This window comes from Tamandua tetradactyla, chromosome 1 (assembly GCF_023851605.1).
Source record: "Tamandua tetradactyla isolate mTamTet1 chromosome 1, mTamTet1.pri, whole genome shotgun sequence".
NCBI classification, from domain to species: Eukaryota; Metazoa; Chordata; class Mammalia; order Pilosa; family Myrmecophagidae; genus Tamandua; species Tamandua tetradactyla.
The window spans coordinates 161,593,451-161,618,424 of record NC_135327.1 but is presented as its reverse complement, the minus strand read 5'-3'; the positions used below and the strand labels follow the sequence as shown (position 1 = coordinate 161,618,424).

Sequence of the window (24,974 nt, the reverse complement as noted above, 5' to 3'; positions counted from 1 at the left end):
TAAAACACTTTTTAAAGTTTTCTTTTTTTAAAGACACAAGAAAATGAAAAAGAAAGTGAGTAAGAGATGGTGGTGACTTCCGTGAATTCTGTAACTACATGAAATATTCATAGAAATTCCCTTCCTTGAGTCTTTTGGTCGATTTTGTTTTGTTTTTAACTATGAAATTCAAGTTATTTCCATGTTTTGTTTTTTAGCACATGAGCGCCTCCAATTATTACCATAACCCTAACCTGTGATCAGAGTTCTGCTAGCACTGATAATTCCTTACGGGTTTCATGCCTGCCTGTTTCCCTGAATCACCAGGTATCATCCATTCCACATTGTTGGCTCTATAGTCGCTCACCTCAACTCAACTTGCTGCTTCCTGGATCCCTGCTGCGACCATTTCTTTGAAGAGATGAACCATAAACTGCCTTACCTAACAAATGCAGTGTCATTAGACCTGCTTCTCCCTTCTCCCACTGGCTCACTCTGGCGCTACTTCCAGCCTTCCTCTGTCAATCTTACCTAGGATGGGTAAGCAGCCATGTCTCTTACTGATAAGTTCCAAAATATAATACTTGTGAGCTCAAGTCTTATTTTAACTGAAAAACCAGATTTTTAGCTTAAAGAAATTCATCTTCGAATCTGGAACACTCTTGAAATAGTCATATTCGAACCCAAGAAATAAAAATGTTATTTCAGTAATCCACCATGATGATTTTTATCTAAGACAGCGTAGAAGAGTGGTTGAGAATGCAAGATTCAGCAACCAAACTGCTTGTGTTTGAATCCCAGTTCCATTGTGCCATACATTTCAGGATGAGATTCTTAATTTCTCTGTGTTTCTGTTTCCTCATCCATAAAATGGACATATAAATGATAGTCTCTATTTCAAAGGGCTGCTGTGATGATTAAATGAGTAACAACAAGTAAAACACTTACAAAAGTGCCTGGCACTTAAGTACTCCTTAAATGCTTGCCATTATTACTATTGGGCTGGTAGAGATTTAATTTTAATTTTATTAGGTTACTTTCCCCACACTTTAGGATCATACTGCTAAATGAAACCCTAATTGGGAATGTCTGTTTCTCTCCTATCCTTTAGGACTTGCTTGAATATCAGTTTATCTGCAATGCCTTCCCTGATTAGGCACACCTAATCAGATGTTATTGTGTCTTTCTTAGCCTTTCTATAATAGTCATTGTCAGACTACTCTATGGTTATTCACTTTTAAATTGAATAAATTCTTTTTAGACAGTGAACAGCTTGGATAGGGTCATCTCTGTGACCTCACACCCATCACAATACCTGACACGTGGCGGAGGCTTTATAAAGTTTTTGCTGCATGATTGAATGGATATCATTTTGTGAATGGGTAGTTACAAGCACCTCCAAAATACTGCAGGTCTCTGGGCTAAATAATAAAGGAGGATACCAAACCCTATTCCAGTCCCCAAGTAAAAATGGCCTCTGCTTTCAAGGATGCTGATGTCTAGTTGCAAATTCAAAACATGCACGTGCACACACACACAGACACACAAAGCAAGAGGTTAAGAATAGGACAGTATTTATGGGTTGTTCAGAGTTTATGTATAAACTTCGAAACTATTAATCACTGGAAACTTGCATGTCCTTTAATACTAAATCTGGATTGCTCTTAGCCTGACAGGCATAGGCAGCTGGATCTATCCTTACATTGAGTAATCAATTATAGCATTTTGTCCTGGTTATCGTAGGTAATATCCCACTGGAACCTGTTTTGAGCAGAATGAGATGTCAAATACTAAAGCCGTAGAAATATGCACTTGTCCAGACTATGTTCTCTCTCTCTGTCGCCCTTTCTTCCTCTCATCTAGCATCATCATTTATTCATTTATGCCAGGTCTTTCTTATGTCTTGAAAGAACAGACATGCAAATCAAAATTCTAAAAGGATATATCTCATGTTCATTAAAATATTTTATTGATATTACAATATTTTTCTATAATAAAGCAGTTTTTTTGAATTCTTTAAGTTCACACACGATTTCTAAACTATGTTAAAAGAAAGGAGAGAAAAACAGCACCAGTAGATTTCTGTATCAAGATAGAGAATATAATAATAATTTTAAAAAAGAATTAGGGGTATTTCAGGCAGTATGAAGTTGATAAAACTATGAAATAAAACAAAAATATATTCTTGGCTTTTAGAACCTGCCTAGCATTGTGAATTAAGCACTAGTTTTATATAAACTTTTCAGTTCTTTGTAGTTCTGTAAATATGTCTCCAAACTTTAAATCTGCAAAATGGTGATTTCAATTTTTCTAGTATGACCTTTTCAAAGGCAGACTTAATTACTCTCTTCAGCTATGTAAGACAACTGGACTTAGGTAGAGATAGGGTCTATGAGTTACTAGCTGTTTGACCTTTACAAATTGTGCTGGTTTGAAATGATATATATAACCTAGAAAAGTCATGTTTTAATCCTAATTCCATTTTGCAAAGGCAGCCTTTCTTCTAATCCCTATTCAGTATTGTATGTTTGAAACTATAATTAGATCACCTCCCTGGAGATGTGATTTAATCAAGACTGGTTGTTAAACTGGATTAGGTAGAGGTGTGTCTCCACCCATTTGGGTGGGTCTTGATTAGTTTCTGTAGTCCTCTAAAAGAGGACACATTTTGGAGAATGAAGGAGATTCAGAGAGAGCAGAGAATGCTGCAGCACCTCAAAGCAGAGAGTCTATCAGCGAACACTTTGGAGATGAAGAAGGAAAATGCCTCTTGGGGAACTTCATGAAACAGGAAACCAGGAGAGAGAGCTAGCAGATAATGCTGTGCTCACCATGTGAACTTCCAGCTGAGAGAGAAACCCTGACTGTGTTTGCCACGGGCCTTCTCACTTGAGAGAGAAACCCTGAACTTCATTGGCCTTCTTGAACCAAGGTATCTTTCCCTGGATGCCTTTGATTGGACAGTTCTATAGACTTGTTTTAATTGGGACATTTTCTCAGCCTTAGAACTGTTAACTAGCAATTTATTAAATTCCCCTTTTAAAAGCCATTCCATTTCTGGTATATTGCATTCTGGCAGCTAGCAAACTAGAACAGATTTTGGTACCAGAGAGTGGGGTGCTGCTGTGGTTTACAAATACCAAACATGTTGGGATGGCTTTTTAAATGGATAAGGGTAAGATTCTGAAAGAGTTGTGAGAAGCTTAATAGAGAAGGCCTAGATTGTTTGTTTTGAAGAGACTGTTGATAGAAATATGGATTCTAAAGACACTTCTGATAAAGACTTAGACAGAAATGAGGTACATGCTATTATACACTGGAAGGAAGACAAGCTTTGTTTTAAAATGGGAGATATTTGGCAAAATTGACAAGTGGCTTCTGCTGGAAGGCGGAGTTTAAAAGCCATGAACTTGGATATTTAGCAGAAGAGATCTCCAAATTAAATGTGGAAACTGCAGCCTGGTTTCTCCTCACAGCTTATAGTGAAATGCGACAGCAAAGAGATAACCTGAGAACTGAACTCTTGGGTACGAAGAAACCAGACATTGAAGTTCTGGAAAATTCTGGACCTCTAGGCAGGTAGACCCCAGAAAATAGTGCCCCACATGAGGTCTTGGCCAAATGTGAAACCAGTCTGTCATTTCAGAGAAAGTCAGGATTGGACATGGAGTTATCTAGGAAGGATATGTGAAAACTCCTTATGTCTGATGGGCATGATCCAAGCTACTGCATAGAAAGTCAACAAGAGTGCTGTGGGACTGTATAAACAGAGCCGCTGCCAATCTGGACTGGGAGGTTCAGAGAAGGGACACTTGGAGGAAAATAGCTTCAGCGGCAAAACCATGGAGGCTGAGGTCGGAAGTCAAGAAGCCTCGGGCCAGGAGAGTGGACCCACCTAAGTCCTTGGAGAGGGTGAGTTTGCCCCAAAGGCAGAGAATGAACCTTCCACCTCATTGCAGTGGAAGAGTCATGCCATCTCAGGCCTTGGAGAGGGTGAAGCATATTCCTTGGGTTTTGGGGAGAGCCTGGCTGCCACCACATGGAGGGGTTGAACGTGTGCTCCAGAGATGGCAGAGAGGCTGAGTGCAGCCCCAATGCTTGGAGAGGGTGGCGCCGAGAAAAAGGAGTCTCCCCAATGTCTGCCAACATTATATTCAGAGAGAGACAAACCACTGCATAGACCCTTAGAAAGGGTAGGACTGTCGCTTTCAGAAGCCCCAAAGACAAATGACGCCCAGACTTTGAAATCTAGTGGACTTTGCCCTGTGGGTTTCCGAAACTGCTTGGTTTCCTGTGACTCCTGTGTTCTTTCCTCCCTATGGAAATGCATATATGTATCCTATGACTGTTCCTCCTTTGTATGTTGGCAGCAAAGAACTTGTTTTGAGTTTTTATAGGTCCAGAGACAGGATAATTTTGCCTTAGAACAGACTATGCCTGTAACTAACTTTCTGGTTGGGTAAGTTCTCCTTGTATTTTGCTATGAGGACATTTCATAGAATTAAATCATGATCACATCAGCTGTATCCACAGCTGATTCCATTTGTAATCAGCCAAGGGGAATGTCTTCTCTAATAAGTGATGGTTAATCTAATCCCTGGAAGCCTTTTAAGGAGGATTCAGAAGAAACAGGCTCTTTTCCTGCTTTGGCCTGCAAGCCTCTACTGTGGAGTTCATCCAAACCCTACATTGGAATCGTCAGCTTCACAGCCTGCCCTACAAATTTTGGACTCTATGTTCCCATGGTTACGTGAGACACTTTTATAAATTTTGTATTTATGAATATTTCCTGTTGATTCTGTTTCTCTAGAGAACCCTAACTAATACAATATCTTTCCTTGGATGCCTTAGAGTGGACATTTCTATAGACTTGTTTTAATTGGGACATTTTCTTGGTCTTAGAACTGTAAACTAGAAACTTATTAAATTACCCTTTTAAAAGCCATTCCATTTCTGGTATGTTGCATTCTGGCAGCTAGCAAACTAGAACACAAGTTGCTTAACCTCTTCTGCTCTTAAGCTCTACTTTGCCAATCTCTTTCATATGGCTTTTGCTGTAAGCCCCCTCAAAATTTCCTTTTTCAGAGCAAGGTATAAATACATAGATTTTTAAAAGAGAAAGGGCTCAAATAGGCTTTCTGATTCCACATTCAAAGGTCATAGCGATAGTTGAAAATCCATTATTTCCCATTTGAAATCAACTTGACAATAAAATATGCACTGATTTTATAATGAAAGCTTTTGAATTTAGGAATGGTTAAATAGAGATACCCCAATTCTTAGGCATTAATAGATTTAAAAATATTAAGAAACACCATTTTATCCTTGTGGTAGGTATATACAGAATAGGTTTATGAGGTATTAGAAAACGGTTAGAAGAGGAAATATTCAGGGTTTTCAGATACTTTGATCTCATAGCATTATTTCAGTGTAAGAGAATATTTAAATAGAATACAAGTTTATATTTAATAACATGTCTAGATTATAGGAAAACTACTGGGGGAGCAGGCTCAGAAAATGTTGGAGATGGTACATGGATATAAAAACACTACATATTTTAAAAATTATTGTATCTACTGAAGTCTGCAATGATGTGAGTAATAGCATAATTTGGAAAATGGTGTGTTTCTGATAAAGATATTGCTATTTTAAGCCCGGGATAATTTAATAGCTTCTGGAGACATAAGTGAACATGAACTAAGTTTATGGATTCCTCTAAGTTGAGCCTTTATGTTTTTTCACTTGATGATCTAAAGTATTATTTCTATTATCAGTTAAAATACATTCAGTCCATTAGAAAATATTGAAAAATGTATTAAAGAAAATCAGGCATTTAAGTTTGAGTAATTTTAATGTTTGGGCCAAGAGATTTTTCTAAATTTAAATAGTAGAGGGATTAATATTTACTGAGTAAATTAGGAAATTATTTAACCAATACTTCAAGTATTATTTAATGATGACAACAAACTTGCCTGGCAAGCAATATTAGTAGATTAAGAGGCCTAACAATCTCATTCCTTTGAATTTTAATGAAGAATGATAACTCATTTCTCATTATACTTTGTCTTTGTAGTTCTCTATTATAAGTATTTATGGCAATTATAATTAATTTATTATTTGTATAATTATTTAGTGGATATTTGTTTCCCTACTAGATACTAAGCTCCATGAGGCTAGGGATTGTGTCTGTTTTAATCAGTGCTGTTTTTGGTACATTGTAAACAATAATCATAATGGGTATTAATTTTTGAGTGCTTATTATTTGCCAGGCCCTGCTTTAAGCATTTTACATGTATTGTTGCAAAGTTCATTTAATTATACTTGTTGAATTAATAAGTATATGCATTTATAATGAATCAAAGGACATTGAATTTATACAGAAAGACACAAAAGATTCCTGCCAAGGGGAATGGTAGCTCAGGGTGAGAAGAGCCTGTAAAGGTCAGCTAATCCACAAATGATGAAATGAGGGCTCAGAGAGGTGTGAATAACTGCTTTAAATCACAGAGGAAGATCTGAAATGCAGATTTTCTGATGATGCATCTGATGCTCCTAAGTATAGATTATTCCTTCAACTCTGATGCATTGAGCTAATCACTCAAAAAATTATGATGTTTTCTTATATGGATTTATTGTTTCATCACGCGTGCATTCTTTCAACAAACATTTGCTGGACCTCAACCTTGCACCACGCTGCTTTGTTTGATAGCAGGGATAATAAGATAAGGAACAAACATGGTAGGAGAGATATGCATGGAAACTAAAAGTATCAGCTAAAAGTTGGTGCAAAACAGGAAAGAAAAAGACACGGTGGGGGTCCAAGGAGGAAGTGATTTTCTCCCACAGAAATTGATAAGATTATTTGCTTCAGTGGAATCAAACTCTTTTGTGTCAGAAAAAAAAAGTTTCCAAACACAATTCCTTTTATTGTAAAAATAATTGAATTTATCTTCGATATTAACTCAGGCTTAGTTTTATCAATGTCTGGAAGAAATGATATTTCAGCACTATCATCCTGAAGACAGAGTGATAGAATTCCTTTGGCTGCCTTTCTTCCTCCCTGGACACATTAGCCACAGATCAACGGAGATTGCTCATTCATCATTCATTCATTCATCAAATACTGAATGGATGCTGATTATTTGTCAGTACTCTATCAGGTATCTGGATACAAGAACATCAATTTCAAAGGTTAATCACTCGTTTTCTCAATGGCCCAGCTATATTTGATATTTGTATAAGTGAAAAGTTTCAAGAAAATGATATTTTGATCAAACATTTTATTAGAGCTCCATGGAAATAAGGAAGCATGGATTATCTGTTACTTTCTAATAAAACTAAATCTAATTCAATGCCATCATGTTCTTAATGGAAAATAAATTACATTTAGAAACAAAAATACATTTTATAAAGAGAAATAAATAGAACCAAAACTTTCAAAGTTACAATAAAGTTGGTTTTTTCCTACAGTTAATTTTACCTCATTATCTCCTTTAGAGAACTTAATTTTGCATGCAACTATTTTAACGCTTTCTTAGGAATATGATTTATTTAACCTATCTGTAAAAGCTATAGGCAGCTTGTGAATTTTTTTGACAGTTGTACAGAATATGGTAACCTGAAATCTATTTATTTTTGGAACTTAAATACACATGCATTCGTACATGCATTCTGATCGCTTCACCAAAATCTCTCTCATATTTTTAAAATATCTGATATTTTTAAACTTTTCACTAGAAAATTTTACAGGTATGTGCACATATATTTATGCTACAGTTAAATATTAATTTAAGTTATAAGCTATTATGAACCTTGAAAATAAAAAGACCCAGTTGAAACTTTAAAAATTCAGTTTGATTTTCCCTTTTTGACTGAAATGTTTGTGGAAGTCATGATACAGAAGTGGGCCTACCTTTATAAAAAGTCTGATATCTGAAAAATTATATGGAAATATATTTCATATAAAATCATATACTAAATGTGATGTTTAAGAGAAGTCAGAATTTTGATCTTTTGGATGGAGAAAATAACTTTTGAAATAGTAGTCATTTCACTAACTTAAGAATTGTAAATAAAAAATATTTCAGGTTTTAATAAAGTGAAGGAGAAAGTTTGAGTATTCAATGGGTAAAGAGGTCAGATGATAAGTAAGTTTTATTCAAGCAACACTCTTCAATTTATTATTAAAACTCTGACTAGTAATAAATACCCCTGCTATTATGTTGTCTAGAAAGTATTCCAGTAATGGCATGCTCTGCATAGATAGAGAAGTTGAGCCAAGTAAAGAGCTCAAGAACTAGCTCAGCTTTTAGAAGTTTAAGAGCAATAGACTACTGAAGATAGGCTATAAAACTTGTGGGTTCTAGTAAGTTCTTTCACACATTAAAGTCCACCAAGATGATTTAACCTTTATATCAGATCCCAAATATGTTAAGGCATGTGGTTCAAACTGTTACAGGATATAGGCAACGAATCCATTATCTTCATTAAGTTTTTGAAGTGGACTTTATGCTGTGATCCCTTTTAACAATCCCATGATCTTAAATGTGATTCCTTACCTTCCTAGAATGTGATGCTTATAAATCAAGCAAAACAGGCTGAAACTAGTGGAGGGTGAAGGAATCAGAGTTTTAGTTGCATTCCAAAGAACTCCTTTTTCCGTAAAGGGATGAATTCTGGTGTCAGTCCTTTATTCTTAAGATTCTTCCTCCTTACTACGGAGACAGATGGAGGGTTTCCTATACCCTTTAGCCATCATTTTGGCTGCATTCTGATTTCATGACCCCTTGAGTTAATCCTTCTTTTTACCTATTAGCAAGTGTAAGCAGGCAGACTTCAAACGCCTGCAAGGGGTCACAAGGTTTAATGGGCACAGAGATAATCATCTAAATTACATTTCTGAGCCTGATGGACTAGACAGACTTAGAGGGTAACTTTACCAGCATTTGCTGCTAATCGGCCATGGTGGTGGGTCTCAGAGTGTAGCTGCCTTTGCCTTCCTCCCTCAGAGGCTGGGACATATTGACTGATTAGTGAAGGCAGCTGCATTCACTTTCTTCTCCCACAAAGTGTGTTGTGTCCCAAAAGGACATGAAAGTCAACTGTGGCCACAGCACAAACACCAGACGCCCTCTTTTCATCTCTGTGGAATTATCTGCCTGCTACTTGTAGATCACGATTCTCAGTACAACAGTTGTTGCTGATTTTTATGATCTGTTAACACTTAGGAATTTTTACAGTAAAGGTGATTTCTTTGCATTTATTTCTGGTTCATCTAGGGGAATGCCTTAGCCTATTATATATTGTTTATTATTACATATCCTTAACTTTAAAAGGAATTTGAAACACACAGAATAACTATAGATAAAAGGAATCGAAATAATTTCACCTCTTAATAGTTAATGACAAATATCCCTTTGGAACTGACAGAGGGAATATCATCATCAATTGACTTTACAATTCAGACATATCACATTTTGCTACATATCTCAGTTTATTGTTTATGTGTTTATTATTATTATGTTTTCTTTAAATGGAGTCTTTCCCCTGATAGAGTGTTCTGTTAGAACATGTGCTTAATGGAAACCATAAAAGAAGAACTAGAATCATTCCAAATTAATTGATGTCTAATTGTATAAATGAATAGAATACATCTTTCATCTATATAGAACTTAACTTATAAAACACTTATTTTCATGATCATATTTATTATTAATAACCCAGTGAAATAGATTAAAGCAAGTATTAGTATCTCCATTTTACCGGTGATGGCAATTTTCTAAGAAGTTATGTGAAATGCTCAGTTCACTGAAGTAATAAGGGATAGAGCCAGGGCCCAACCCGTGTGTATAACCGAATAGCTTTTTGCTAAATATGGTGTTTTGGTGAAATGCACCACTGGTAAGAAAGTCATTTGCTCAAAGAGGAACTAATGGCAGAGCTGGGAGGTAAATTAGATTTACCCAATTTGCTTGTTAAAGTGAACAAATCAGATATACTGAGCTGGTTTAATGAAAAGGAAATAAATTTGTCAAAATAGCCACATATATTCGAAGGTTTTAAAAACCTCGGATGACTATCAGTATCACAAAGTTTATAAAAGCCACTAAAGCACAGAATCATATTTTGGTTTGATGTCCAAGAGACCATGTAGTGAAATTTAACAAACAAATGAAATGTAAATGATTTAAATGAAAACCAGAATCAAAAGAAATGTTTGACTTTTATAACTTCCAATCATAAAACATTTTAAGACTTTTTCTAAATTGTAAAAATTTAAGCTCTCAACCAAAAAGAACAGAAAAAGAAGAAAAATAATAATTTAGAATTCTAAGTTTAGACTTTGGTGTTTAATCAGAAGACCGAGGTAAGTAGATGTATCGCGAACTCTGTGGTGAGGTCTCCAGGGACTGGGAACAGAATGAAAGAGGAGGAAATTAAAGTGTAGAGGGTATTGATTTCTAAGAAAAGGGCTTCTTAAATGATGTACACGTTGGTCAAATGATTGCTAAACATATCATCACTCTTTCAAAACTGAATAGCAAGAGGAACGAGGTAAAGATTATTTTAATATACTCATTCAAAAATATTCCCACAAATATAAAGTCTGACCCATTAATGAACATAGCCTTTCTTTGCATTATTGGTCAATTTAAGATTTTTTTTTTAATTTTTAAAAATTGGACAAATAGAAGTGTGCTTTTGTTTTTAAAAGTTGCTTTTACTAAAAGAGATATAAATCAACAACAAAAATAACAAGAAAAACACCCATTGCATTCATAAATGAAGCTGTATTCAGCATTCTTTGTTTAGCATTTTACCTGACATTTAATGAGCACAATTATCCCCCAATCACTCTTTCCTTATTTCCATAGACCTGAATTATATTTAACAAGAGCAGATAATTGGACTAAGAATGGTATAATTTATAATGTAATTTATATTATGGAAATATAGTCACTGAAATATTCATTCTGTTATAACAAGTTACATGAAAACCTTGAAAATTTTTTAAAAATTCAAGAAACTTAGAAAAATATATTTGTTATACTGAATCACTCATAGGAAGGGTTAGAAAACATTTAAGCAAATGTATAAAAATACATTTGTGTCGTAACAAATATATAGTAGTCAACATAGGATTGAAATTCAGGTTATGGGAAGCACTACAAAAAAATGTTTGTTCCCTGGAAAAATTGTCTTGGAAAAATTGCCTTCTTAGTGACATTTCCTAGAAACTAGTCTTTTCATAAGCAAAGACAGCTTTTCTATGATGAAAACAAATAGGTTTTTCTATTATATATAAAGAACTGTATTGAAAAGAGAATGTGCTGGAAGTGTATAATCCTGACATATGGGAAAGAGATGGAATAGCTCGGGAATAGGGTGAGACAATGATTCTCAAAGTGCAGTTCTTGTACCGGTGGCATCAGCATCACCTGTGCGCTTGTTGGAAATGAAATTCTTGGGCCCTACCTAAGATGTACTAACAAAGACTGAGCAATATATGTTTCAACAAGCCTTTCAAGAGATGCCAATAGAGGGTCAAGCTTGAGAATCACTATTAGGAGAAGCAGTGATAAGAGAGGAATGAAAGGAAAATGAAGGGCGTAGACTACAGCAATGTCAACCAGCCCTGGTAGAAATGGTCCCGTTCTAACCGAGAAGCCAGGATTTAAGGGAGGATTATGATTACTGAATTATTACAAGATATTCCTTTTTACTTTCTGGTATATTAGAGTAGAGACAGAAATACCTGCAATCTCTGAATTGTAATCCAGCTGCCTTGATCTCTGATAATGCTTGTATAGCCTTTATCTTGAGTCCTTGTGATTGTAAAAACTTTGTGACTAACCCTTATTTGTATCATTTATCCAGTTTTTGAACTATTGTGGTCACTAAAGATAGCCCCTAATGTTTATTATCGAAGGGTTTTGGGTCAGCCCAGAACTAACCCACCCCAAGTCCAAAGTTATCTTGATAAACAAAACTGGTTCTTACCAACATGGGCCTAACATGCACAGTAGCTTAGACTTTAGCTTAGACTTTAACCTATAAGTAATCTGTACTTCATCATAACACTAAAAATCACACCCAACATCATATTAAGCCTCCATCTTCTTACATATGTTCTGTGACTAAGCATGCAACCAATCTGCACATGCTCAATAATTAAATCACCTCTAATTACATCATCTGGGGTCATCGGCTCATTATCCTAAAACCTGCCCATCTTTTAATGCTATAATACTATCAGGATTACTGCAGTTCTGAGTGACAGATTTTGGTCTAGTAGGCTGTCCGATCTCCTGCTTTGCATTTCACAGTAAACTTTTTCTCTCTTTGGAACCCAGGTGTCTCAGGAATTGGTCATTTGAGCGCATGGACAAAGGAATCTACCGCCTTTGTCTGGCAAAGCCATTCCCTTGTTGGGGAAGGAAGTCATCAGCCCCTCCAAGGCACAGGAGCAGTCAAAAACATTGAATAGTGGCTCAGGTCTAAGTGGAACTTAAACAGTGAACCAAAGAAATGTACTAGACCAAAGAGGAATCAGGTGGCAAATTATTGGTATAATCTTCCAAACCTACTATGCTTTATAGTCCCCTTAAAACCTGGAGCCAAACAGCCAGCAGTGAACAGACCCTGTGGCATCTGGAAAAGAGTGTGATCACAGGGTCTTATTATGCCCCCTTGAATGAGACTTGTGATTTTCTGAGTTTCTGCTTCTTGGCATTTACAAACAATAAAACAGTGAGAGAAAGAGAACAACATCTTATATGGTAAATTAGGACTGGGGACATACTTTTAGCCTTTCATTTATTCAGTCTGTATAGATAGTGAGGTTTTAAAAGGTCATGTGGTCCACCTAACCCTATGGTGCCTGAGCCCTGAAAACTTTTCTTAGTATTGCCACCAAGTGCTCAACTAGCCTATGCTTTATGCTTTAGGTACTTTTTTTGTTTTTGAAGAAAAACATTTATGTTTGTAGGGGCCTATTTCATTCTATCTTTGGGGAAGTATAAGTTTCCAAATGGACTCAATTATATTGAACTGGTAGCTGTCTTCTTGTGAGGCTCAATAAAATCCTAGAATGAGGGATATTTATCTGTTTTTCATTGCTCATTTTTCAATCCCTTCCTATTTAGGGAGAACCTCCTTCGACAAAAGCCAAGTTCCTACTCCATCTGTCTCGCGAAAGAGGTAATGACATGTGACCTAAACTTGGCCAATTGGATTCCCCGTCCCAGCCTCTGAGTTTGGAGCAAATGACACTAATAGAAGGGAGAGCTTAGAATTCATTCATGGTCCTGAAGTTCAGCAGCCCGAGGAAGCCCGAAAAGGGAGGGATCTGGAAAAGAGAGTGTATCCAGCTACAAGAGTGACAGTGCCAGGAGTGGCATCCGGACCTGTTGTTCCTGGAGAGAAGAAGAGGTAGTGTCTCTTCATGAACAATGCATTCCCTAAATGTCGTCTCCTGTCTCTCTCCCCCTTCCTATCTCTCCTTTTCTTTTTTTTTTAAACCTGTTTGAAACTAATGAAAATGCTACAAAGCACTCTGAGGTCAGCTTCAGTGTCACTTTTCCTCCTTTTATGACTACCCAGACCAATGCTCACATCCAAAGGGAAAGGGAACCAAAGGTTCCTTCCATCCGCTCTCACTGCTGAGCACATGAAAATCTGAGACTAAGAAGGAGGACTTCTTTGTATTGAGACCAGAAGAATTTAGAAACTTTGCTGCCATAATCCTTACTTTATTTGGTCACCTTTAGGGACAAGAATGATTGCAGCACTGTTCTGCTACAAATGTAGTGATGCATTGTAACATTTTAAAAGAGGTCTTATTCATATGACTCAGAGCATATTAATTAAAAAAACCCACATATATCTATATTTGTATTTGGCTTGGACAATATCATCTAATTCTGCAAACATTTATAAAGAACTTTTTAGGCATTGTATTAATTGGGGGCGGTCAAGACCTAGATCTTGGCCTGGATGAGCTTACCGTATGTGTGTGTGTGTGTGTGTGTGTGTGTGTGTGTGTGAGTAAGAAAGAGATAAAGAGAATAAGAGAGAGCGAGAGAGGGGGAGGGAGAGAGGCAGAGAGACAATTCCAAGAACAGATTCAATTCAGTATAGTATTGTAATAAAGATACAATTATCTTTACATTATTAAACATTATTGTGCTAATGGGTAGGGGAATCCACTCTGTTTAAAGATGAGGTTGTGAGTGCTTCTTCTTGTTCAAGTAAGAAGTAGGTTCATTTAAAAATATTTTTAAACTAAATGCTTTAAGATTTAAATATGTATAATCCCTCAAATTCTTTCTTGGCAGAAACTTATTTTCTTTTATAATGAATCCATGTACTTGTGTTTCCTAAAGAAAAAAACAAAACAAAATAAAAAGCCAAAGCAAAACAACGAAAACCCTTTCGACAAAGTCAGCGGTCCCCTATGTTAATGCAGGCATCTCAAGGAAAAGTTACCCCTCACTCTCTACCCGCAGATGCCCAGGGCAGTTTTGAAAACTCTGTTTTGTAAATTAGAAAGCTAAATCACAGAGATGTCTTTTTTTCCTTTTGAGTGTGAAATTTTATATTTACACCATTTTCATTATACTTGATAAAAAGTGAAATCTATATTCTGTGGGTCTACAAAAGCAACTTTTGAAGTTGGACGTATCTCTGAACATGCTTATTAGAGGAATTTTTTTTTCCTGCAATTTTGCAGAGAGTCTGAAAGTCAATGCCAGTATGGGTTAGATATTCATAATTGTTTACATATGTTTCAGTAACAAAATATATTTGGGGGGGTTGGTGCTTTGCTTTACTTTTAGGATTTGGGACAGCTGAAAATTATTATCATTGTGGTTAGAAGAGTTTTAACTGGATAATGGTGTTAAAAAGAATGTAACATTCCAGAATGCTTCCTTCTGACATGGAATACATATTATTTAATTATATCAAGTTATTTAAGTATAAATTTGCTGTTGTCTGTCCAGTTACACATGACTGTGTCTAAGGAAATAGGTTCTTGGAAGAAGCATCAAATAGAAAATGAGCATGGCTTATTATTATTATTATTATTATATCATTATTATCATTACCATAACAAGAGGCCCTAAGACTCCTTTCAAGGACTAGATAATGTTCTACATATGGTGGTGATAGATTCTAATTATTTTTTAAGAAGTGGGACATCTTTTCCAATTATGATACAATGTATCAAATACCTTGGAGAAATGTAAAAATACTTTTGATATTTGCTTATCTGGAAAAAAATGGATAATTAATATGGGATTCTGTGGCTCCCAGAACCTGAAGTGTTTCCTCTAAGAAACTAGACTATATTAAGAGCCAAGGAGAAGCAAGGTTCAAAGAAAACTCATCTAACATTTGTGCTCTGCTCATGAATGGGGGTGAGAGGCATCGGCAACATATGGCCAGTTGGCAGAGAGGGCTGAGTGCCAGAGCACAGGTCGGCTTAACATGAGAAAGAGGGTGCCAGAAAGCCCTAGGCAGGCTCTTTGGGGGATATGGGAGGCTTTACATGAAATATTATTCTTTCATTCTCTGCCAGATCGACAAATACATATATATTTATTTAGTTCCTAACAAAAATGTAAGTCCATAAACAGCAGCAGAACTTGGGGTATTGGGTAATAACGATCATTTATTTGTTGACAATTTATCCTAATCATCTTATTTGTTGACTGGCTATTGAAGATTTGCAGATTAGCAAAATAGATCTCATCCTTGGAGACCTCACTCTACAAGGATTTTTAAAATATGAATTATAATTACCTCTAAATATAATACCTTCCTTTTATAAAAATATATTTTATAAGTTTTATATTTTGTTACATGAAGTTGCTGTCACTATGATTTAACAAATATGGGTATGGAATAGCAGGGTACACATTTTAGAGAGGAAATAGAGACTCTTTTTTAACCAGAAACTATTCAGCAAATTTACGATCCGTCATTCATTTTATAAATTTAGAAACAGAGATTCTGTATGCATGGCTTTGTAAGGGATAAAACCTGTCTAGTCTTGAATTTCAATAGCCATGTTACAAAAGGCCCAACTACAGCTCCCAGGATGTTTAGTAGCTGGTCCGTGGGTTCCCATCCTCACTCTGCCACTGGCTGGCGGTGCATCTTAATAAACGATGGAAGGTGGACCTCTGTTTACTCGTAGGCAGAATGAGGGGTTGGACATCCAAGATACCCCCAATTCTGAAATTTAGAGTGACCTTGGGTCACCAGATTCACAAATGGCCTAAACATGGACGCAATTGCTGCCCACAGAGCAACTCTCTCCCAGCTAGAGACACGCCCACCTGTGGTTACCTTCCTCAGCAGGGGTTTTACTAGCTTTGGCCATTCAAGCTCTTCCCACAAACATAAGTGTTGCAGAGCTACTTGGCAAACTTGTCCCCATTCATATGACTCTCCTACTATTATAAAGTCATTATATATTAAGTGGATTTATGAAAGCTCCTTGGTAACCTAACCTCAATCGCAAATCTTCTTCGGTAGAAAAACAAATCTCCTACAAAGCTCATAACCAAGTAACCTACAAATTAAACTTTTAGAACCAAAGCCTTTTGGAAAGCATACACTTATTTCAGCAATCTAATTCTGGAGATGTCTTCAAATATAATAGATAATGGCTCCAAAAGTGAGTTCTGCTACTTACAAGCTATGTGACCTTGGGCAAGTTCTGTGCACTTCCATTCCTCCATCTTTGAAGTGGTAATGATCAGACTGCCTACTTTATAGGTGTTTTTGTTAAAATAGGACATAGTAAGCCCTGAATATATATATCACCACCTATATATTTTAAATATTCTCAAAAGTGACATATTATAAACTGAGAAGATGTATTGACATTTGAGGACTATCCAAAAATCATTTGGAACAAATTCTGATTTTTAAAAAGTGGGGAAGAGTTTAGCAGTTTGGGATGAAACTATGACGTGACTATATAAAATGACTCACTTTCTCATTTACCTGATTATCAGTTTAGTTTATTTATTATTATATGTTTATTGCCTCAAAATGACTGCTTTCAAAATCATAATACTCTTTTAGAGATTATATCATCAAAAAATTAAATTGTACTATGACTATATATAGTGCCCGATGACACACAGATCACGTCTTTGTCCTTTGGCTGCTCATTCATAAAAATGGCACAGTGACTATTGTGCTCCTCATCCTTAATGGAATCCACCAAATAATTTCTGTGAGGGATGCTTGTGTCTTTGGCAGAGAAATGCCTCTCCTATTTGTGTTAAACAGCTCCTTGGTTCTCAGCTTCTCAGTTGAGGCTTCTAATAAGAAGACATACAGAATTAATCACACTACTATCAAAATTGAAACACATGTTCAGGGAAAATTTTACCCTCAAATATGGAATTTTTGTTTCATCACATTCATTATTTAGCAGAGGTGGATTTTTTCCACAAAGCCTTTTACATTTTTGCAACAGATTAAATCTAAACTTACATATAAGTAATTTAAAAATATCTAATATAATATAGTAGACCTCTCTATTAAAAAGTCTATATTTTAAACTTTATACTAGCTAGAAGATATTTTATTATCTATCTATCTATCTATCTATCTATCTATCTATCTATCTATCATCTATCTATCTATCCATCCATCCATCTATCTATCTATCCAAACATGTATATTGAACTCTTTCTGTGCCCAGGCTCTGTTCCAAGTTCTTCATATTAATTCAGTTTTCCTTAAAATCACTCCATAGGGTAGGTATTACCATTAAGGTTATCTGACAGATGAGAAACTTGCCCAAGGTCTCCAATAAGTAAGTGGTGAGCTGCTACTCAAACCCAGACAGCACAGACAGTATTTTGATCAAAGGTATTATTTCACTTAAAATTTCTACTCCCTGCTATCTTTTAAAGGTTTGAAACCTGAATCCTTTAACTTTATCAGGAATTAAATTGAAAATAACCTATCAAGTCAAGAATCCCACATGCAATATTTATCTTCCAAATCATTAGTCCCAGAAAGATCATCCTTGAAGCATGCAGGGGTTCAAGGGGGAGAGGTAAAATCCCAGAAAATTCAGTGAGAGTCTGTACCGCATTGCTAAGGAATGCAGTCCTGAAAAATTGGAGGGCCACTGGGGTGGAGAGGCCTGTTCTCTTTGAAGAGTGAGGTCATGCTCAATGTTTTAAACTCATCAGTCCTGCCCCCCAAAGCAGGATGTGGGTGAAAAAAGAAAAAAAATTAGCAACATTTTCAAAAGAAGTTAAATATGTCAGGCAGTAAAGTGTCCTAATTCTGCCTTCAGGGAACATATGTCAAACCAGCTTGTAGCTCTGCAATCGGTGAAACCATCTGCAAGGAATATCCCATCCCCCATTCTTGTTCCTACAACACATGCCTATTGTAGGAAATGTTAAACTCAGTCAAATGCATGTGGAAATTTTCTCAGCATTACCTAACTGAGACTTTGGGCAATCTTTCTTTGAACAAAAAACAATATATTATCGCCTGCTGAAAGAAAACACATCGATGGTTTTGAATAATGAGGACAATATAAATAGGCTAAATGAAGGTTTCAATTAAATAACTCTGTTTTCAGGACCACCATTATCTATAACTCATAATTATGAGAGTCACATTTGAAATCCATTTACTCTAGTGGAATAGTTTTATTTAAAAAAATCTCTCTGGGTTCTTTTATGTTTTCCTGCCCAGTTCAGAAATCAGAGGAATCATTCTTTCGATACATAATTACGAATTTCAAACAAAATGCAGTTGTACAGCAGGAGACTGTTCTCAGAGAAGCTCCCCTGGATGTTGTTGGAAGCCAGAAATATCCAATTCTCTTCCACATTGCATCAGCTCTGGTGGGCTAACAGTAGTAAATGTTTGTTTCTTCACATAAAGGAAGCAGATCTGACTTGGAGAAATATGAAGAACATGTGCACTGAGCAAAAGTTTTATTTAAATGGCAATTTATCTAACCATAAGTTACATTAACTCCTAACCTTCATTAATTCATGAGGTGAGTATTTGACATAACTTTTTCTCATCAACTCAGAAAGATAATTTATATAAGTGCTAAAATAGATTATGAATCAAGGAAAATATCCCTCTCATTTTGCTTGCTTTTTAAGCAAATAAAATTCTCTAAGCTTTCGATATATGTAGATGCTTATTGCCCACAGAGGAGGCCTCTGCATTCAGAATGACTGGGTGTGCACATTGCTTAAGGAAGTACAGTTTTACTTTCCTCCTTAATACTTGAACTCTTGAAAAATGCTGGTAAAGAATCGCTCAGTCCATATACATAGCACTTGAAACACCTGCAAAAGGTTAAGCTCTGAAAGCAACAGCACTTCGCAAAAACTTGAAAGAATGCCTACAGCCTGGGTCATTGATAATGAAATGGGTGTGAAGGCTATAGGTCCCTCAGAATGCAGTAGAGAGCAGGGTCAACCTCTCCATTAGACACAGTCCACACAATGCCTACTGCATACCGCAGGTGTAGGGGCCCAGGAAAATGTTTTATTTTAAAATAAGAAGAAAAAATGGACCTTTAGACCGAGGAGAAATTTTCACATATATAATTTCCCCATCAATGCAAATGAAGTTTATAAAGACCCAAGAATTTTGCAAAGATTCTAGAACATTATTATGAAATTTAATTGTCATTGTACATGATCATTGAAGAAAATTTTAGCTAATTAAATTTTAACTGGTTGACATTTATATTGTTAAGTACTATAATCAGTTTTAGATTTAACTATTCAGAGGACAATGATTAAGTGGATAGTAATGATTAAGGACCTGTATTCAAATTTCACTTTTATTTTTAATTAGAGAAGTGTGTGGGTTTACAGAACATACATAAAATACAGGATCCCTATATACTACCATATGATTAACACCTTGCATTAGTGTGATATATTTGTCACAAGTGATGAAAGCATATTTTAATTATTGTGCTATGAACTATAGTCTATTGTTAACTTAGGGTTCACTGTGTAGTACAGTTCCATGGATTTTTTAAAAATGTTATTCTATTACCATACACACATCCTAAAATTTCCCTTTTTATCACATTCAGATAAATATTAATCATGATCACAATGTTGTGCTAGCATCGCCACCATCCATTATCAAAACATTTTGATCATTCCAAGTAGGAACTCTGAACATTTTTTTTTTTTTGAATAGGCAGGATCTGGGAATCGAACCTGGGTCTCCAGCACAGCAGGTGAGAACTCTGCCACTGAGACACCAGTGCACCGCCCAGGAACTCTGTATACTTTAAGCCTTTAACTCCCTATTTTGACTCAATGAGTTTGCTTATTCTAATTATTTCATATCAGTGAGATCACACAATTTTTGTCCTTTTGTGTCTGGTTGATTTCCCTCAACATGTTGTCTTCAAGGTTGATACATTTTTGTCACATGCATCAGAACTTTAATTTTTTTATGTATATATATATATATATATATATATATATATATATACCACATTTTGTTTATCCATTCATCAGTTGATGGACAGTTGAGTTGCTTTCAACTTTTGACAATTATATACAAATCCTGCATTTGCAACCAATTACATATGTGATATTGGAAAACTTTTTAAATTTTTCTAAAGTCTTAGTTTCTTCATATGTTAAAAAAAGGTGGAGAGGATAAAATATCACCTATATTTAGGTTTGTGCTGAATGTTAATAAGAAAGGAAGGTTAAATGCTTGTCACAATGCCTGACAAGTAAGTTCTGTAAATGCTGCATCACTATTTATATGACTGTTGCTACTGTATTGCCCCTAAAAAGCATCTAGTATATTTCTAGGGACTAAGTGCAGAGCAGGTACCTGATAAACAGTTTCTGGTTGAAAGTATTTTGTTATAGCACAGTTATTGCTGAAAAATTAAATCATATTCTTGTCCTATACTGAGGAGTGCAAGAAAACTAGAAACTACTAACATGGGTATTTAATCAATATCCCAACTTTGGAAATGAGCAAAGGTTTTATTAAACTTGATTACTGATAAGTGCTCTTTCACTCTTTTATTATGTACATTTGCTAAAATATTAAGCAACCATTGCATATGTTCATTTATAATAGTCCTCTGTAGTGTTAGAAGGGTGCAAAAAATAAATGAGGGGGGTACTAGAAATAATAACTAGAGTCATTCATACATTTAATAACATAGTCCTGGGACAGCTACTTAATTCTTAAAATGAAGCAGCAAAGACCAGCTTTAAATGTATAGATAAAATGTTGAACAAATTTTTTTATTTTATAAATATAATTCTCTTTCCTTACTATTTTCCCTTTATGAATTTTAATACATTTAAAAATGAAAGCTGTTTCTAGAAAATGGTTTATGAAACATAATCTCCTAGTCTTCTGCTATTTGACCTTTTATATATTTTATTTATGGCTTTATTCTTATATAATGTTTGGGACAAAATGTATATGAGACTATAGATCATCTATACAAGTCTACTTATATGGATGCTATATATGTCAAAAATTTTATTTGGAAAGAGAGATTAAAAGAAATATTTTCCCATATGTATTTTAATTTCCTTAGAACATAAATATATTTTACTAATTCTTAGCATGATATATCCAGTCATAATAACAGTTTATTACTTTTTAAATCTTTCTTCATAACAGTAAAACATACTATCTATGGGTAAATTAAAATGCAGTAACAGTCTATGTTTTATGACTCCTTATGTTTCATTAAGAATCATGTTTTCTATTATTTCTCATTATATTTTCTAAATGTGTATTTCTGATTATAATTACATTAAGCAGAAAAGATGGCAAGTCAATGAATAGGGTAAAGGGATATCAGCGTAGTATCACTGACTCAGAAATGATTAAAACAGGAAGATTAAACAAGATAAGAACAGTTCTTCAAGGCATAGCATGGAGGGATGGATGGCCTCCAACCTTTTCATGTATCTGGTGCATACACAGTTCAAGGTGAAAGTAGGAAGGTAGAAAATCAGGAATTCTTATTGGCCTAAATTAGTGGTTCCTAACTGGGGTCAATTTCGTCCCTCAGGAAGACATTTGGGAACGTATGGAGACATAGCTGGTGAGATGCTTTGGACATCTAGTGGGGAGAGGCCAGGGAAGCTGCTACATAGCCTACAGGACACAGACAGCTCCTGCAACAAAGTGTCCAGCTCCAAATATCAGTGGTATCAAACCTGGGAAACCTTGGTTCAAATCTGATTGTTTTAGAGTAGTCATGTTAATTAAACTTCTCCTCACTGGCAATATCTAAACTTAAGAGTTGCTTCCATGGCAGTCATATACAAATTTCAATTGACAATATAATTGGAAGCAGACATTAAATAAACTTAAACAGTTAATTTTGGCTAAGTAGCCACTAAATGTTAGTTGATCAAATAAATTATAAAAACTTAACAAATTAATTAAATTAGCTTATTATTTGACAAAATGTCATAGTAATTGTTTTTAATTGATTAGTGTGCCTTTATTTGTTTTCTATTCCTTGCCTGTCTTTCCATGACCTGAATAGTTAATCATCAGAAGGTGAAAGATAGGTGGGAGCAAGAAATTAAGGAGACTTGATTAATCATAAAACCAGGTTCATATGTATAGTTTTGAGAGATGTAACTAGAATCTATTATTTAATCTACAATATTTTGACTCTAGAGTTCAGCCTTTAGGATGTAATGAAGGTGCAGTGAAGGTTGTTAAGAGAAAAAAGAACAATTTTGAAAGATCAAAAGTCTGTATATCTCATAAAGTCTATCTATTAAGCCTTTAACTTAATCTGGAAATCCTCAAATACATGATAGGAAATTAGAAGTTGTATCCCTAACTCTTTCCCTGTATTATAGCCTTCATTGCAGTGTCAGCTTCCAATGAAACCTAAAGACCCCATTGAGAGTGAATATAAAAAAGAAATAAGGGGAAGGTGTCTGGAGTAGAATTTTAACTGGAGCTTATGCTGACAAAATCCTTCCACTGCTATTGATAATTCATGAGGACGCTTGTGCCTAGTTAAGTGTCTAATCCACATATTCACACCACATTACATGTTCACTCATTTAGTAGTTTCTAAAAGAAATGCCCCAAAGTACCAGTGCTTATTGGATATGTTCCACATTATAAAAGAAGGTATTATTGTGGGGATACAAATCTACCCGTGTACCTTCAGTAGCTCATTTATTTTTAAATATCAGATTACTATTACATTGAATTTGTCTATATCCTTTCCATTGAATTGTTTCCAGTTTTAGCTGGAAACAATTCAAAGATTTATCATATATATTTTTGATGAAAATATGATTTCATTTATCTCAGATTTATACCTATGAAGGTAATTGCTGGGTCATAAGATATACGGATGTCTGGCTTTACCAATATGAAGATTTATCATATTTTTTTTGATGGACATATGATTTCATTTATCTAAGGTATATACCTATGAAAGTATGAAGAAAAGGGTCAAAGGCTATAAGCATGTTTAGCTTTACCAGATACTGTTAAGTTTTCCAAACTGGTTATTTTTCATTCTCACCATCAGTAGATGAAAAATTCAGTCACTCCATATCCTTATCAACACTGGTTATTGCCAGTTTTTTAATGTTCTCCATTGTAGTGCATGGGTAGTGGTATCTCATGGTGCTTAATTTACATTTCCCCAAGGTCGAATGATGCTAAGCATCTTTTCATGTGCTTCTTGGCCACTGAGTTATCCTACTTTGTAAAGTTTCTTTCCATTTCAACTTCACAATTTTCTGACAAGTTTTCTTGACTTTTTTTTTTTTTTTTTTTTTTTTTTGTGCATGGGAAGCTGCAAACTCTAGTAAAACACCAGAAGACACCAACATATCAAGAATTTTCCCTAGCCATCTGGCTGCCAGTGTCCACGATTGCCTTTTGCCTTTATTGGCCCCACTTACGGATTCCTGGGTTTGGGGAAAAGGACTTTTTCCTCATTGTCTTTGACAAGATGGGTCCTCCTGTAAACAGGCCAGGCTAATACCACTTTCTGGGTGACCCAAAAGGGTTACTGCACATGTCAACTACGCCTAAAATGCTCTTGACTAGACAACCGAGAGCAGATGTCTAGGGGGTTGCAAGCTCCAGGTGTGCCCGTGGTGGGCACACAAGGCTGGGTCTGATGGTAGGTGGAGGAGATGCCCACCTGCAGTCTGGAGCCCTGGCTGAGTTAACTGGGCAAAGGGCCAGGACCAAGTATCCCCTATTACCCAGCCTGCCTTCTTTGTATATTTTAATCAAAGGAATTTGCACTGCACTGAGGCTCAATAGAAAGACTGCCCATTTTATTAACATCAAAGAAACTTAAAAAGTCACGTAATTCAATTCCTTATCTTTTACCAAACTGATTTCCAGCTGATTCTTGAATGTCTCCTGGGCCAGGTAAGATAATGGAGGACTTTGGAATTAGACATGCTTGATTTGAATCTAAGCCCTGCCACCTACTACTGTTGTGAGCCTGGGCAATTCTTTTCAACCCCTCCAATCCTTAGATTTTCTCATCTGAAACCTGTGACTAATATTAGAATTTAATCTACAAAGTTGCTATAAGAATTAAAGAGATGATGAGTATAAGAATTTAGGGCAGAGCCTGGCACATAGTAGGTGATCTTATTATATTTCTTTGGTCAGTTTTGACCTTTAGAGTACTCCTTTATATAATTTGGGTAGAAACTTCTAACCTGGAATCTCACTTTTAGATTCTGGAGTGTTTTCCCAGGAGAGGGATAGCTTAGATGATAACACCTGATTAGGAAGCATGTCTGGAAAAAGTTAACAGCCAGTTTAGCTGGAGCATAAAACACACTATGAGAAATTATGGGGCATGAGGCTGGGAAAAATGCCTGGGCCAGCCTGGAGAGAAGTGAAAGATGGGCACAAGGGAGGCCTCGAACATTTTTAGCAGCAAAAGGCCATGACAGGAGCTGTGC

At 35.6% G+C, this 24,974-nt stretch overlaps 1 protein-coding gene and 1 non-coding gene across 7 annotated transcripts in view; both read right to left on the bottom strand.

Moving 5' to 3' along the window:
- Positions 1 to 24,974, bottom strand: part of CPED1 (cadherin like and PC-esterase domain containing 1) — a 295,057-nt gene that overhangs the window by 106,657 nt on the left and 163,426 nt on the right. The window lies entirely within an intron of this gene.
- Positions 13,499 to 13,620, bottom strand: LOC143653726 (small nucleolar RNA SNORA61). Its single transcript, XR_013161499.1, has one exon. It is a non-coding gene; the product is annotated as a small nucleolar RNA SNORA61 (small nucleolar RNA).